Below are 17,573 nucleotides of genomic sequence, written 5' to 3'. Positions count from 1 at the left end.
ACCTCCCCAGGCAAAATTATGCTACACCTGGGTCCAGGTCCCAAAGTAGCATAAGTTTACATGAAAGCAGCCTAAAAGTTAAAAGGGGTTGGCCACTTTACCTTATGTTTTTGTAATGTGTGTTGGGGCAGGATATTAGGTAATTTATCAATATACATCTATTAAAAGTTTGCTTTTGATATAGGATTTGCTTTAGTGATATGTAAAGTGAAGCCTCCTGTCTTCTACCTCATCATTCAGACATTTCTTACAGGACCTTGTGATGGTACTCATAAATATAAGATAAAGGTTCTGGCATTGTTCATGGACACATACAGATCACATGAACCTCCATTTTATGGACAGGTATGTTTGGCTGATGAGGTAAAAGACAGGAGGCTTCAATTACATATCAATAAAGCAGTGCAGAATTTTTAATAGATGTACATTGGTAAATTACCGAATATCCTACCCCCTACACTTACACACACATTACAAAAAACAAGAAGTTAAGTGGCCCACACCTTAAAGTTTTAAGTCTTTCTTATTTATTCAATAAGTTTGCACTTACACAAATGTATGCCCGCCTGGGGACGTGAGCCGGGCAGGTATACGTGAGCCGCGCTTGCGAGGAGGAGGAGGGGTGACCCCCTCCTCTCTCCATTGAAAATAAGGCTGCACTGCCATGAATATGGCCGAAGATAGAGAATGCTCCATCTTTTTGCGGCTATGGAACGGTATAGTAAGCACATCTATGGGGGACGTATGTATGGCCACAAGCTTGCGGCTGTACATACGCCCTGCTCACGTTTGTGTGAACTTAATTGTCTATGGTTTCTAGCACGCATGAGCAGTAGACCTTCTTTACTAACGATCAATTTCCTTGGCTAGTTATGATCCTTCCTTCTCAGTAACATCAGTGACCTGATACCTCTGCCCATCACACAAGAAAGTACCAAGATAAAGCTTATTTCCATGCCATAGATTATGAAGAGTGAATGAAATGTATAGCACATTACATAAATACACAGCAAGGAGAGAAACATTAGACAGCTCATGATGTAATCTTCAGCCCCATTAGAGGTCATTAAGTCAATCATGTAAAGTAGACTACATGTATAGTAGTTAAGTCGACAAACGAAACATTACATATTCCATCTCATCACAAGGATCTCAGACCTCTTGACCTCACAGATCCTTCACATTAACGTCTTAACATTTCCATTACTAAACAGTTGGTCATTTATAGGCTATTTTTTACCTTTCAGAGGAAAATATTGAAAGAAAATGACAAATTTGTATCTTGGACAGATAACATTACTATTCAGGAGCTAGCTATCTGACAATGGGAATAAAAATCAATATACAAATGGAAAGGCTCATATAGTAACCACCTGGAGAAAGGATACAAACATAAGAAGCGGCACAGATCCCCTTCGAGACTAAACTTAGGATTTTTATATAGGGGTGTAAAAGCAGTTACCTAACAGGCACAGTCCATAGAAGGGGCCGCTATGCAATTTGGCCATTTCAAGATCTAACTATTCATTGAGGAAGCAGATTCTTAGGCACCTTCTTCATATTTCAGGCTGTTGCACGTGCAAACCACTGCTTAACAAAAGCCCATCAAAAGTGGGAAGCCCTTTTTCACCCTTATGGCAGAACTGACCACACTAGTAATAATATAAAAGGGACATAACTGCCAAGTTTTTAATAATTTTAAAGTAAATGCCCTAGTCTATACATTTAATTGAGGCAAGAAATGTTATATGAACAAAGCCCCATCAAATAAGATACAAGCATTGTTACTTTTAAAAGTAACTTTTAAATTCCACCATGATAAACCGGGGACACTTACTCATATATCCAGGCACAAAGACTGGTAAGCTTCTTATATTTGTTATCCATGGCCTCCTTTTTAAAATAAACTTTTAAAATTATGTTGATTATTCATTATGTCAGCCCTGAATGGCTCTGGGGACATTACCAGAGCCTCTAAGTGCTGTAGATTCACAGGCCATTACACTGTGAAGCACTTCCCCCTCCCACTGTTGAAATTTCCTTCACTGCAGTGAGAATTTCATCAGGCAAAGAGGCAGAAGCACTGAGGGGGAGACTACATAATGGTGAATCTGCAGCACGCAGGGGCTCTGGGCACCGCCCCAGGAGCCTTTCAGGCTCATTAGGCCATGGATAACAAATATAAGATTACTGCAGTCACAGTGCCTGGATCTATGAGCAAGTTTCACCGGTTTATCCATGACTGATTTTAATGGTAGATTTCCTTTAAGATCCAGTTAATGGCACACTGATAAATGGGATAATTTATGCATGAGAGAAGGTAGGCCGTGGCAAACTATTAATGTTTAACTTGAAGTCACAAAACAAGTTAAACACCAAGTAATAAAGTAGTGTCAAGACTCCTGAAAGCGGAGCTTAAAACTCTTCCAAATAGCTTTGAAGTTATTGGCTTCAAGACAGGAGCTGTTCAGCCGGAAAATTACAGGTATGCTGCTCATATACAGCCCTGTGACATGGATGGAGCTACATTACTACATGCATTAATCCCACTAACAACGGGAACATTGAAAATTACTTGTATATATCTATTTCTTAAAATACCTACGGTAAATTATAATGCAATAATTTTGTAGACTAAATAATATCCTAGGGAAGGGGAGTATATATGCAGTAAAAATGGTTCATATTTTCAGCTTTTGGAGCATACGAGAACTTTATGTACAAAATGTTTCTACCATAGTAATGACACCATAGCCCTAAATGTCAGGGAGACACGGAGATAACAATAGATAAACAGGTTCAGAGCAGCCAAACGCATGGTAAATGGTAAAAAACGGATGCATTTTGAAAACACATGCTTAAAAACATACCAAAAACGCCACATGTGGCATCACCCTTAAGCACAGACCATCCTCAGAGCAAGTCAGTCAGCACTTTTTTCAATGGTGTTTGGAAATCCCCCCTCCCCTTTCTAATCTCTAGTCATTGTCATGTGTATATCTCTCAATCCTGATCAAGGTACACACAAAAACAACAAGTGCATTAAATTTTTTGCTCCATAGCAGTGCTTACCAAAATGCTGAGTCTGAGTTCTTTCTAATAGTGCGGTCACACGCTTAGTTTTTCGGATGCAGTTTTTGAAGCCAAAAGCAGGCGAGCATCATAATGGGTGAGGACTTATCATTAAGAAGTGCTGCTCCTCCTCTATTTTCACTCCACTCCTGGTTTGGACATCACAAACTGCATCTGAAAAACTGAACGTGTGGCTGCAACCTAAAGAATTTTTTTTTTTACAAATATCCCACTGACTGATACTCTATTATATACACAGACGAAAATGGTGATTATTGCCAGTGTATATCTACTAGTGAAGACCAATATAAATTATTTGTGCCTCTTTTTTTGGAGCGCCAGTGAATAAACGTGCATCCTAAATGAGCCACACCTCACTGCACTATACTAGAGGCTCTACACACTGGATGGACACCACCTGCCACCTTTCCACTTTGTTAAATTATTCTCATGAAGCAGCTTTTCAGCTTTACACTCATTTGATGGCCATGACCTTTACTTTTCTCAAGCTCCCCACATCTGCAGAGTTTCCTCACCAAGAACCAGTTGCTCGTGAATTATTACTTATGACTTGAATGTGAATATTTCTATTCCTCCGAGTCATTCTGAAACACTCACCAGGACACCAGAAAGAAGAGGAATAAATGAGGTCATGGTGAACTAGTCCTGCGCTACTTACTGCATGTCTGTGGGTGTGAGAACATGTGTACAGGGCTTTAATGTCTAGACTGTCATTACAATCTGCCTCCAGTAAGTGAGGAGGAATATAGCAATCTAAAAAGACAAAAGCTTTAACTCGCAGGTCAGAGGGAAGTGGTAAAGGCAAGAAGACGTCTATTTTTGCTGGTAGGTGGTCAATGTTTTGCTACATAGAGTACATCTAGGAGATAGAGCTGTTTGCTGAGTGCACTCATGCACATCAATGTCTACATACTGTATTTGCACCAAGCACGACAACTGGAACAAGAGAGGAAAGAAACACAGCACATGAATGAAATAATCAATGTCTGGCTATAGCAGGTATGAGAACATGAAGATACCAGAATGGCATCAGATTTAAAAGAAAGCAAGCAGCGAAACTCACCTCCACTATGTGTCAGGGAAGGATAATCCCAGCTGGAGTGTAATGGTGAAGGTGGATGAGTAGTAGATGTGCTTTCTCGCTCCACCTGTTTAGCACACAATCATGTAGCCTACGTGTCACCTGCTTGCACTAAAGTCAGTGTGAGCAGAAGGTGTGCCCAATGCCTGCACTTACAGGAAAGCCTAGCCGTACACTGACTGATTCACCACTTATACAATGGAAGAAATGACTGGACCCTTCTAGGAAATATGCAATAAGCAGATAAGGAAATGTTTGCCTCTTGGCTACCTTGTAAGGCAGCCCCCTTAACATCCAGGTTTCTGAAAGCCTAATGACATGATGCAAGATAATAACCAAACCTGTATATCTACTCCATAATGAACTGTAGACAGCGCTGCTTCCATTTGTTTGCATCTCTTCAGTACAGAGTAGGGAACTGGAATAGCTGAATTAGAGCCTTCTAGACATTTGTGAGTTACAGTAGATGAGGATGCTCCATTTGTGATGGGCTTCTTCAGAGGAAATGATCCCAAGCAACACAGAGATAAGCATATTTATTCCGTTCCAAAGCAGACACTACCAGCTTGGCATGTGCCCCATATATTTGTCTTTCTTTGTTTGCACAAGAAACTGAGAAAGATCTCACAAAGCAGGGAAGCAGCTCATTTGTTTAGATAAACTCGCTACTCTATTCTCCAACACAAATATTACACATACCCAGAATTAATGTGAATAAGTTGAATCTTTAAGGACAAAGAAGGTTGAAAAAAAAAACTGAATAAATGCAAGAAACGTGATTAAAAAATGGTGGCTGTCCCATGTACCCCATATTGAAAAGAGGAGGGGGGGCGACGATCTAGGACATTGATAAATTTTGATCTTTATGTCACATAAATGTGCGCAATAAAGCTAAACAACTTACTCCACATTTATCAAAAAGTCTCAGACACTTTTGTGACCGGTGTGACAAAAGGAGGTGTGTCCTTATGAAAGGGACAAGGCCTAAGGCCGGCGCCACACGTGGCGCTTTGTCTGCGCTTGCAGACAAAAATTAACGCAAAACACTGGCAGCTCATTCCCGATCGCAGGCGTTTCCATACAAACGCCGATGCGATCGGCCCGAGGCCCGCCCCGGTGGGCGCGACTTTGTCTGCGTTTGCAAGCGCAGACAAAGCGCCACGTGTGGCGCCGGCCTAAGTTGCAACAAAAAAAAAAAAATGCAACAAAAACTAGGATTTTGCTTAAATAACTAATAGGAGATGCAAAATACAACTATACTCTTAAATATAACTATAGTCTTAAACTATGCCAGATTTATCATTTAGCAATAGAAACTTTAATAAAACTAGGAGCAGTATCACACTGCCATTTTCGGTCCACGAAACATGGACTGTGCAAATTCCTGTGTCCCCCCCAGAACCAACACAAATTAGGGGCGTTTCGATGTTCAGTCGGACCGTGTGCCTGATATAACATGCAAAGTCTGTCGCATGCCCTATGAGAGGGGGTGCACCACAATAAAGTTGGTGAATTCTGTTGGGCAAGTATTTCCGGATCCAAGTTTGCGGACAGATATACATCCCAATGGACGGCAATAGGCGCCTGATGGCACCACCATACTATGCAGGGGGAAATGCAGCCTAACATAAAGAGTGCTAAGTGTTGAAGAGAAAAGTATAAGAAACCAATGAGTGCTTCATCACTAATAGAATTGCTTGTTGGTGCAGAACATCTGACAAGCATTCACCAGTCCCAGGTCCTCTCCTAATGCTGGTAATATGTGCTAGTACCATGTAACAGAGTAAACCAATGCCCATAGCAGGAGAGGACCTGGGAGTGGTGTGTACTTAACATATACCCACCACTTCAGGGTCCTCTTCTGCTCCAACCACCTGCTCTGGATTCTGCCTTGGGGTCCTTGTATTTATGACCCGTTTTGTGGCCCAGTATTTATTGCCCATCTGGGACACAGTACTGCCATTTTGTGGCCCTTGTGGCCCTGTATTGTGCCGTGTTGTTTCCCCAGGCGATTCGTACATTGCAGATGCCATTAACGCTGCATTAGCCACAGGCCACATATACATATAAATGTGAGATTCTGCTATGTTGTAAACCACTTCCTACTGTAGTCTAACGGAACCAGTCGCACAATCACCAAACATTCCATAAAATTCTCCACAATGTAAGTATTCATCCTGCCCCTCCCTAATGCCAGCACAACTCACATGATCTGCACAATTTGTATTGGAATTCTCTGGTTAAATAAAGTGTAAAGAAAACTCCAGAAAGGCAAACACATAATTTAATAAAACCATGGCTTTTTTCCATAACATTTATGTACATTTTGAGCCGCAGGGCAGGGTGGTTTGGGTTGCTTGTTATTTATTCAGCTCGTACATCTATATACTTTACGGCCTGTAAAAGAATTTGATTTGGGGATTTAATTCTGTCGTTACTCCTAAAAGATGAAAAATATTATTTCAGTGAGACATTTCCTTCCTCTTATATTCAGATCACAAAACTAAATATAAAAGACTACATCAGAGTTAGAAAACATTGGAATAAAACAAACCGTCTCTGGAATTGCATCTACCAGCATTTCCTATTCCAGAATATTATTTAAAACTTGAAATATAACATGTAATATATACATATTATACTCTTCTGCCTCTACATGATATCAAGATCCATAGAGACCCATGTGCACTAGAATCTATAGCTGTGGCTCAGGGCTGCACTTCCATTTTGAAGCATACCTCCATATATACGGCTTGTGTCGGACCATGCAGCTCTGTATACAAATCTTCTGGAAGACAGCTATGAGTAGAACTTTTACAATTAGTTGCATATATCCACCACACAAAAGAAATGTAGATATGTAATTTAGATAATATACAAAAGGAAAGTCCAGAGCGGCACAGCAGGATTGGCTGCAAAGTAGTATAGCCCCTGGTATACTGTATTTTTCTGACTATAAGGCGCACCATCAATAAATGCCTGCTAAAACATATAGGTTCCTATATAAGGCGCACCGGACTATAAGGCGCACCTGATTATAAGGATGAGTGACCAGCAGGTGGCAGACCTGTGCACAGTTCAAGGCAGCTGTTGTCTGTAAGTACGGTTCATATATAAGGCGCACTGGACTATAAGGCGCAGCTTTGATTTCTGAGAAATTCAAAGGATTTTTTGTGCGCCTTATAGTCCGAAAAATACGGTACATCGCAGGAAGAGGTAGCAATCCAGAATATAGCGGAGGAAAGGGTGACCTTCTTATTCCTCAATGCAACATTTCAGTATATTTTAATCTTTTTTCAAGAAACATTGCATCATGGAATAAAAAGATCACCCTTTGCTTCATATTTTGGAGTGCTCCCTCTCCCCTGGATGTAGACAATGTGTCATACAACACTTGTATCATCTTCCACTTTGCAAGGGAAAACCTGCATCTGACATTATCCTTGGATACCCAACTGCTAAACATTTGTCTTAGGAAATAAGTAAACCTACAAATTGTTACTCTATTGCTATTTAAGTTGTTGCAGCATAAAGCTCATGTTTTAGCCGCGAGGTCAGTACAGAGATTCTGTATCATTACACAATGAAAAGTGTGGGGATTATATTTTGCGATAACTTTGTCTGCTTTAATCTAATTTTGGAAAGTTAAATTACTAAAGATCTGGACAAAGAGACATCAGAAGACGTGGTCTTAAAACCACCAATGCAATATGTAACCTAACTAAAATAATAAAACTCTTCTAGGGAAGTTCACAAAACCTTCTGGCTCAAAATGCTGCACTTTTATTATGTGTTAAAGATACTTTTTGGCAACACATGGGTGCTGGCTTAATGGGACCTCATAGGAAAGGGTCTTACTATTCAAAAAGGAGGCAAAATTTTGGAGCAGAATGAACTAACTATTTGGGGTTGTGAACAAGATGGTCTAAAAATGTACAGATTGTTATCAGCCACAGTAATAAATCTGTATTTGAGATTAGTGTAAGAATTAGAAATAGTAAATGTGGCTGTGTGTTTCCCGATTCTGCAATGACATCTTATTCCCTATAGACCAGTGGTGGCGAACCTATGGCACAGGTGCAAGAGGTGGCACTCAGAGCATCACCCCAGCACAGAGTTTTCCAGAAACTTCCTACAGGAAGAGGAAGTAAGGGTAGAGGGCTGGATTATCATTGGAGCTTTTGCCCACGATTCTTCTTATGCTAAAGGACCCTGGAAGAAAGCTACATTGATTATCTGAATATCCCCTCCTTCATTTAATGGCATTGGAGTCCTCAATATGCCAATACGATTGAATGCTGTGGAAGAGTAGGGAGCAATAAGTTGCTGATTAAATTACCCTGTTGGCACTTTGTGATAAAAAAAAGTGGGTTTTTGGCTGTAGTTTAGGCATTAGGCCTCTAAAAGGTTCACCATCACTGCTATAGACTATAAACAATATTTTTACATACTGTATTATAAATTTTGGGCCATTTCCACTGGAATCCCCACAGTCCTCATCTACAGTAACCCTTATGAGGCAAGTGGCACTTGTTAGCACAGATCACATGACAAGTTATTATAGAATTGATAGATACAAAACCCTTCTTACCTCATAGGTGTCCAGAAAACTTTTTACTTGAGTGATATTTTGGCAGGTTTCGTGAACAAAATGTTAAATGTCTGACACCAGAAAAGCAAGGGGCGAAATACACATGTGCCACTGTATTTCCCATTGTTTTCGGTCTAATACTACTGTGGGGTCTTCATGGATGATAAGTACAAACAAATCCTATGTGTAGTCTGATCCTTCAGTCATGTGTTAGGGCAGTTCCTTTTTCTTCTCTTAGCTTACAAAGACTCCATTGAATGTACTCATAACTAAATGGACCAGACCAGCATAGGGCATAACATGGCTGGGGAAATACACCTCTCTTGTCTATGAATTAGGCAGTAAAAACAAATCTGAAAAATTTGATATATAGTGCGAGATGCTGGATGCGACTACACTGCCCTCTATGCTGGTTGAGCAGGGAGGGTGTGGTGCCACGGCATGCAGTGGGCATACACAGGGACGCCCTATGCCCGATTGGGTCACGGGCTAAAGCTCAGTTCAATACCAGGCTAGACCTAATGTAGAATGGAGCCGGTACATTATGCACCCGGCAATTGCATCCACATTATAAGATATCTATCGGGAGACCAGAGCCGGAAGGTGTCAGGGGGCATAATGCTCCAAGATATGGTACATCCCCGCTTTATGTTGCGTCGTTTCTTAGTTAAGGTAAATTTGCATCATGTTATTTATATATGTTCAGCATATACACAAGTAAATAGACATTTACTGGCAGAGTCCTAACCAATATATAGTGTATTCAGTGGGATAGACGCTGTAAGTTACAGCTTTCTATCCTGCTGAAGGGCACATAGGCTCCAATGGCCTCTGCTGAGCCTGCGGAGAATGCATCCAGCCCCCGGCCTCTGCCGAGTGTACACTCAGGGAGATCCCTAGTGATGTCACTCCATGTTAGGGCAGTTACATCATTAGGGAGAACACCATCAAAAAAAGGGAAGCAACCAATCAATAGCTGATGACGATGTTCGCATCTCCTCCTGCTTTAAAAAGGGGAGAAACAGGACAACATATCCAAGTAATGTGTAGTGAACCTAGCTCAAATCTGACAAATGCACACAGCATTGGCTCTAATAGCACAATAATCAGACGTTCACTGCGCATGAAAAAACAACTGGATATTACACTTTAAATCTTAGAATTTTTTCGGTAGAGTAGAAAGAACAGAAACAAAGAAAATAGACATACAAAACAAAACTCAATAATAACTGTTGTATTTAAATGCATCAATACTTAAGGGAAATGTACTTTGTTTCTGTTCTGTTTACATTTTCCTTGGCGATTACAAAATACTAAATACAGAGGAGTATAAAATACAATCGTTTTAGTATTACTCCAGACAGAGCCACTGTTCCCACATTACAAAAAAAACTTGGCAATGCACCAATCTATGTAAATCCGTTCCCAGGCCAAAGCCCTGTGATCCTCATATTCTGACATGTATTGCTGTAAAAGGAAAATGTTGAAAAAGAATATCATGTTGAAACACAAATATACATGGAAAATTGCAAGGCTGCATTGGGTGCAAAATTGTTGAAATATTTGTTAACTAACATGGCCTATAAAACCAGACACCAGAAATGCAGCAAAGTCCCTAGAAGTGAATGAACACGTTACACAAGAATAGCTACCTCTCCTCTCATAGCAGTAATTATTTATATATGTGAGGGTATAGATATGCTAAGAGACATATGAAATATCAAGTACCGCATTGCTCAAAACTAAGGGAACATCTAAGTATATAATTCTGATCCCAGGTACCCATACCCAGGAGTGCCATGTTAAGAATGAGGCCTGCAGACTCATGCATTCTCTATGTGACTGACAAAATTAACCAAGCACTCACAAATTTTGTCAAACCCATTGAAGTTATTTTTTTAAATCTATAGAAATAAATAGTGCATGTGATAATAGTAAACTATAACTAGTAATATTCTTCATGAAGTAAAGCAGCGTCCTTGAGTAAAAGCAGGAGGAAAAGCAGAAATAAGGCCCAAACTGTATAAATAAGGCAGAAAGGCAAGGGAAAAAAGAAGGGCACAGGAACTTATTTCTTTAATAAAGCATATTATTCTACTCTGCTTAAATCATTTTAAATTGATCAAGAGCTTAGTTATGCTTGAAGGCTATATTCCCATCTCTCTTACAACCTTCTATTATATCTTTCCATTATGAAAATCATGACAGAAGCTACCATTTTTTTTCTGAATTGCTGTTTATGTCCAGTTGCCTCCTAAAATCACAGTTACAAATAAGCAAACAAAAGGGTCTTATATTCCATTAACATAGCACCATACTGAGAAATATCAAGTCTTCCAGCAAAATAATAATTATGAAAAAATTTAACACCCTCCCATCTCATAGATTACTAATATGTATTTATACACAGGTCCAGTTTTAGACAAAGTGGGGCCCCAAAATAAAACTATTTTATGAACAGTCACATTCAGTAAGTGTCTCCTATAGTCCTGCACAAGAATAACACTTTGTAGATTACACGCAGTAATATGGTAAGGCAATCTGTAATATGGGGCTGTAGGAGAATTATATAGGAGATTGACAGATGGTAAGTAGATGGATGATAGAAGATAAATATGGAAGATGATATAGATTTATAGATGCATAAATATGACTGATGAATTTGACTGATGAATGTGACTCCATTATGAATGATGACATTATAGCTAGAACAAGTATGGAGCCAGCCAATCAGAAGTGAGATAGAGCTGACCACACCCACCCGCTAGGCCAGTGATGGCGAACCTTTTAGAGACTGAGTGCCCAAGCTACAACCAAAATTCCACAACATGGCATTTATAAGCAGTAACGTATTCCTACCTGTTCTTCCACATCTTTCAATGGAATCGGCCCCTTAAGGCCACCAATACAGTTGAAAGAATGAGAATCTCCATAAATAATACAGTCCTGTCCACACCTTATCACTTTTCCTGTAGTTCCAAAGAGCCAAAATTTCTTAAGTTGCCTGGGACTGCAGGAAGATTTGTGGATTTGTTCCTGTCTGGTTAGCTCTGTCCTGGGCGAGTGCCAACAGAAATGGCACTGAGTGCCCCCTCTGGCACCTGTGCCATAGGTTCGCCACCACTGCGCTAGGCTATTAAGGTGGGCACAGATTGTCCCCCCTCAGCCTAGTGGTGATTATGTAGGCAGCAGGTAGCATGGACTGTGCTATGCAGATCTTTTACAGAGCTACAAGAGGGAGCATTGCAGCCTTTTTCTTCACCAGATAAAAAGTATAATTATTCTCATGTACACAGTGACTCCACCACCAGCTGCAGAATAGTGGGTGCAGCTCTGGAGTATAATACAGGATGTAACTCAGGATCGGTAGAGGATAAGTAATGTCATGTATGTACATAGCGATTGCACCACCAGCAGGATACCGAGTAAAGCACAGGGATATGACATATACTAAAGGAGTCACATGTATGTGAACATGTATAATGATCTCCCTGTTACCTCAGATTATAAAGCAGCAGATTGTGAAATTTCCGTTTTATGAGATAATTATATGTAACTTATGATACAGATGATACAAATACATCTCCAGTAGCTTCCCCCTGGATAGTATATTTATAACTATACCAGGACCCTAAATGAGGCTCCCAAAATAAAACTATTTTATGAACAGTCACATTCAGTAAGAGGCTCCTATAGTCCTGGACATTAATAACATTTTGCAGATTACACAGTAGTAAGTTAGTAAGGCAAGACAATTCGTAATATGGGACTGTATGAGAATTATATATAGTAGATAGACAGATGAGAGGTAGATGGGTGATAGAAGATACATTTATAGTTGCATAAATATAAAGTACCGTAGATTACATGTAGATAACTAGATAGATTACATAAATTAGACCAAGGCGTATTAAAAAAGCAATACATTCTCTGCCCACAACATACAGACCCTCTTGGGACTTGGGGCCCTGGGCAAATGCCCAATTTGCTGTCCCCTTACACTGGCCCTATATAATTAATATATATACATACAGACACACATATATAAGTGTTACTGTAATCACTGTAATAATATTTAGCACATAAATATATTTATCAAGTTACTTAGGCCATAAGATAAACTGCGTAATATTAGATTCTTACAAAAACAATGGTCGAAATAATGAACAAAAGTTAAATTATAAACAAAAGCTTTTAAAGGAGAAGACAGAGTCTATTTTAGTTAGATATTGGAAGAGCTCAGTCCATCAGTATTACCCATCGATACAAATACAGTTCACTTAGAGTTTTGGCAAAGCAGAAACGGATTTGCAGCAGCATATTAGTTATTGCTGTAGATGCAAGCTGCAGAAAAGGTTGAGTTTGGTTCCCCTGCTGCAGAAAAATCTGAGTTTTACAACCTGCCTTCCCCAATTATGACTACCATGTCACTATTTGGCCACTTTTTCATTTCAGCTGAAAACTTAATTTTTTCTTGCTATCCATCTTCCCTACACACAAGTACTAAAAGTATGACAATGATTTGCCATCTAATGAACATAAGTGGTACAAGATTAAAGGCAAATTTATAGCACACCGAGTAACGTTTCCATTATTGTTCTAGATTGTCCTCGGTTGAGCAGCTTGGCAGGGATTCATCAGATAACAGTAAATACTATCAGACTGATTCTAAATGGTGTCTTTCATCAGAAACGCCTAAAACGGACAGATAGGATAATGAAATAAAACTAACTGGGAAAGGCTTGTTCACATTGTGAGTCATCTACCATTTCTTTAATGCCTAGAGCAACCATTTTGTGCTTTGGGAAGAAGTTACAGCTTAAAGGAAGCCTACCACCACGGCTCTACCTATTATGGTAGATCGGGTGGTAGGTGCCTCTATTGTACCCAAGGATAGCCCTTTTAAGGGCTAATCCTCACGTCTCTGCAATCTTTTTATAACTTTTATTTCCCTAATATGCTAATTTTTTAAAGAGGCTACTGGGGCATGGAGTAGCTGGAGAGGCAGCTACACGGGGCAGGTACTCCACGCCCCAGTAGCCTCCTTGATCCTCCTACCAGATATCTTCGGTGCGCAGATATGAGGAGCTGCACACCCTTGTCTGCGAAGCCGACGTGCTGCGTATGCACGGTCACTGCTCCGGCTTCACAGACAAGAGTGCGCAGCTCCTCTTCGGCGCGCAGATATCTGGTAGGAGGATCAAATCGGCTACTGAGGCGTGGAGTAGCCGCGCTGTGTAACCTCAGCTCCAGCTACTCCACTCCATACAATTGGGAATAGTGAAATGATATGTGAAGTCACTGAACATGGGTCTTGAGGTCAGGTCACATAGTTTGGAATTTATGAAGTAGGAGATGAGCGGGTTTATCCCATGGAAGTCAGTGACCTGTATGTTCATGTGATCCTGAGGAGATGGATGCATGTGACAAGAGCAGGGTTATGAATTCTGTAAAAGGACACAAAAATTACATTTAAAATGGACAGATACAAGAATAGTTCATCTATATTCATTTGACCATAAATGATCACTGTTAGCAACCAAATAAATTTCATATTCTTACTCACTGTACAAACCTTAACAAAATTTTACTGATTACCTCAATACAAACCCTCATGTTAAAAAAGTGTGCAGATTTTTACTGCAAAGTGACCCCGTTTTCAATGTAGATAATGACCACAAAGTTATTACCGTATAAAGAAACATATTGACATACCAGAATTGAAGAAATTTGCTGTAAAACTTGTAACTATACAGCAACCTACTGGAACGTAGCCCAAGCTGGGGAAGGAGATTGTTGGGGTGGGGGCACAATTGCCTTGAGCAGTTAATTCTGTGTCTATGTTGAGGGCAAAAGCAGCAACAACAGCTGCGGCTCCAGGCGTTACGTGGACACAGAATAACTTGCTTCCAACTCTGTGCCCTGTGATTAGATGGTTTACCCAGCATCTTATCAGTGCCAAGTCTGGTTGTCAGGTCCCACTATAATCGACTACTGCTGATCTAAGTAATAGTTCTTCCTGGCCAACCCCTTTGAACTATTGGTGTACAAATATGGCGGAGCAAACAATGTAGCATAATGTGGAATATTAAATACTGCCACTAGTAATGTTACGCAGCAAACAAGCCGTCATACAGCTGTGTAAATGTTAAAATAAAAAGTTATGGACTTTGAAAGGAGGAGAGCAAAAAAAAAAAAAAAAAAAAGTGAAACGCATATCTATTAGTAGATATTAAATACAAGAGAGCCATCTTCGTGGCCATTATGGTAAATTTTGGGTAACCTATGGCAGATGTCCATGTAATCTTGGCTAAAATTACCCTTATATTAGATACAAAAGAAAAAAAAAAGTAAAAAACATGATGCCAGTGCTTCTAGTCCTGTAAACTAAGCAAATTGGTAACATCAGCAATGAAATCTGAATGAATGGGCATATAACTGCTCAGGCCAGCAAATTAATTAGGCACGTGATGTCATCATTTTTAGTCTGACAGGATCAGAAGCACCATAAACTAAAAAATGAGGGGCCTTTGAAAAAAGTTAACTTTTTTTTGTTTTTATACAGCAAATGCTTCCCCTTCAGGGCCTTCCCAGAACATCATAAGGCTATTTTTTAACCCCATTACAAGGGGGAGGAGGGGTGGCTGGCTCATTAGATATGGCTATTACATTTACCTTTGGCGAACTACTGTATAAAGAACACATTCAAAATATAATTCCTTACAAAAAAAGTCCCAACCTTAAACTTAGTATTTTATTTAATGAAGTCAAATGTGTTGCATCACATTTTCCTTATCTATGAAATATTTGGTACAGTGAAAGATATAGGGGTTTATTTACTAAGGGTTGCACGTGATCAGATTGTGGCGCAACTACGCCGGCTTTCATGTGACAGAAATCAGGGGCCATGCCGTTGGACGATCCCACTGATTCGGACTGAGTGCAGGGTTTAACCGGTTAAGGACCGGGCCCTTTCCTGTTTTATCATGTCCATTTTTCACTCCCCACCTTCAAAAATCTATAACTTTTTTATTTTTACACGTAAAGAGCTGTGTGACGGCTTGTTTTCTGCGTAACAAATTGCACTTCATAATGATGGTATTAAATATTCCATGCCATGTACTCGGAAGCGGGGAAAAAATTCCAAATGCAATGAAAATGGTGAAAAAACGCATTTGCGCCATTTTCTTGTGGGCTTGGATATTACGTCTTTCACTGAGCGCCCCAAATGACATGTCTACTTTATTCTTTGGGTCGGTACGATTAAGGGGATACCAAATATGTATAGGTTTTATAATGTTTTCATACATTTACAAAAATTAAAACCTCCTGTACAAAAAATGTTTTTTTGATTTTGCCAACTTCTGGCGCTAATAACTTTTTTATACTATGGTGTACGGAGCTGTGGGTGGTGTCATTTTTTGCGAAATTTGATAATATGTTCAATGATATCATTTTTAGGACTGTACGACCTTTTGATCACTTTTTATAGATTTTTTTAGATTTTTCAAAATGGCAAAAAAGTGCCATTTTCGACTTTGGGCGCTGTTTTCCGTTACGGGGTTAAACGCATTGAAAAAACGTTATCATATTTTGATAGATCGGGCATTTTCAAACGCGTCGATACCTGATGTGTTTATGATTTTTACTGTTTATTTATATTTATGTTAGTTCTAGGGGGTGATTTGAAATTTTAGGTTTTTTTATTATAATTTTTTTTTTTTAACTTTTTTTTATTTATACTATTTTTCAGACTCCCTAGGGTACTTTAACCCTAGGTTGTCTGATCGATCCTATCATATACTGCCATACTACAGTATGGCAGTATATGGGGATTTTCTTCCTTATTCATTACAATGTGCTATTAGCACATTGTAATGAAGGGGTTAAAACGAAATAGCCTCGGGTCTTCGGAAGACCCGAGGCTACCATGGAGACGGATCGCCGCCCCCCGATGACGTCACGGGGAGCGGCGATCCCAGGTAAGATGGCGGCGCCCATGCGCCGCTATCTGTTTGAGGCTGCCGGCAGCTTTGCCGGCAGCCCATGCTGTGAAAACACCCGCGATCGGTGCTAGCAATATGCAGCAAAGACTTACCGGCTATGGAGAGGGCTCAGCCCGTGAGCCCTCTCCATGCAGCGCGACCGCCGCCGTGAATACACGGCGGGCGGTCGCGAACTGGTTAAAATTGTGTGGCAATCCAATGCACTTACATGCAACAGGAAGAAGGAGAACTCCGTCAGACCTGAGCTGGGAAGCGACACATGCAGGATATCGGGTGCACGATCTTAGTGAATGATCGTCTGTAAGCTCCAAGGACTGGGTAAGTAAATGTGCCCCATAGAACTAAAGTCTTCAGGGTGCATCCACACATTCAGGTTTTCAGATGCAGTTTTTGAAGCCAGAATCAGTTCTGGATCATAACGGGTGGAAACAAATAATAGAGAGGTGCTACTCCACCATTTTTCCCTCTGCTACTGGTTTGGACATGAAAAACTGCATCTGAAAACTTGAACGTGTGGGCACAACCACAGTGGGGCATTTCTACATGGTCTATTATGAAACAGGTCTTTGTGCAGTACATTATGAACAATATGCAGCACAGGGAACCATTTCCAATGCAGAACTCCAATGAGGACCAACATACATGACCAACAAAAGAAGTGAAGCCATCATCTGAGTGTAATCTTTATAGTAGGGCTAGGACAAGCCCATCTGACTTAATCCGTGACGGTTAAAGATAAACCAGACACAGGATGTTTCGGGTGTCCACTAAAATTCATGGCATGATACAAGAGACGACTGAT

The 17,573-nt window shown here is 40.1% G+C and overlaps 2 protein-coding genes across 10 annotated transcripts in view; both read right to left on the bottom strand.

Moving 5' to 3' along the window:
- The window catches only part of PIGBOS1 (PIGB opposite strand 1), a 229,348-nt gene that overhangs the window by 177,962 nt on the left and 33,813 nt on the right, over positions 1–17,573 (bottom strand). The gene's annotated exons all lie outside the window — the stretch shown is intronic.
- Positions 1–17,573, bottom strand: part of RAB27A (RAB27A, member RAS oncogene family) — a 45,552-nt gene that overhangs the window by 13,857 nt on the left and 14,122 nt on the right. The window contains exon 1 of one of the 8 annotated variants that reach the window (XM_072148170.1): positions 4,516–4,656. The exons of 6 other annotated variants lie outside the window; for them this stretch is intronic. The gene's annotated coding sequence lies outside the window, so the exon portion shown is untranslated. Of the gene's footprint in view, positions 1–4,156; positions 4,313–4,515; positions 4,657–17,573 lie in introns of those variants that run through there. One more of the 8 variants, XM_072148168.1, reaches the window with a different exon arrangement.

Source organism: Engystomops pustulosus, chromosome 4 (genome assembly GCF_040894005.1).
Source record: "Engystomops pustulosus chromosome 4, aEngPut4.maternal, whole genome shotgun sequence".
Lineage (NCBI taxonomy): Eukaryota > Metazoa > Chordata > Amphibia > Anura > Leptodactylidae > Engystomops > Engystomops pustulosus.
The sequence above is the reverse complement of the archived record's forward strand: the minus strand, read 5'-3'. Positions and strand labels throughout refer to the sequence as shown.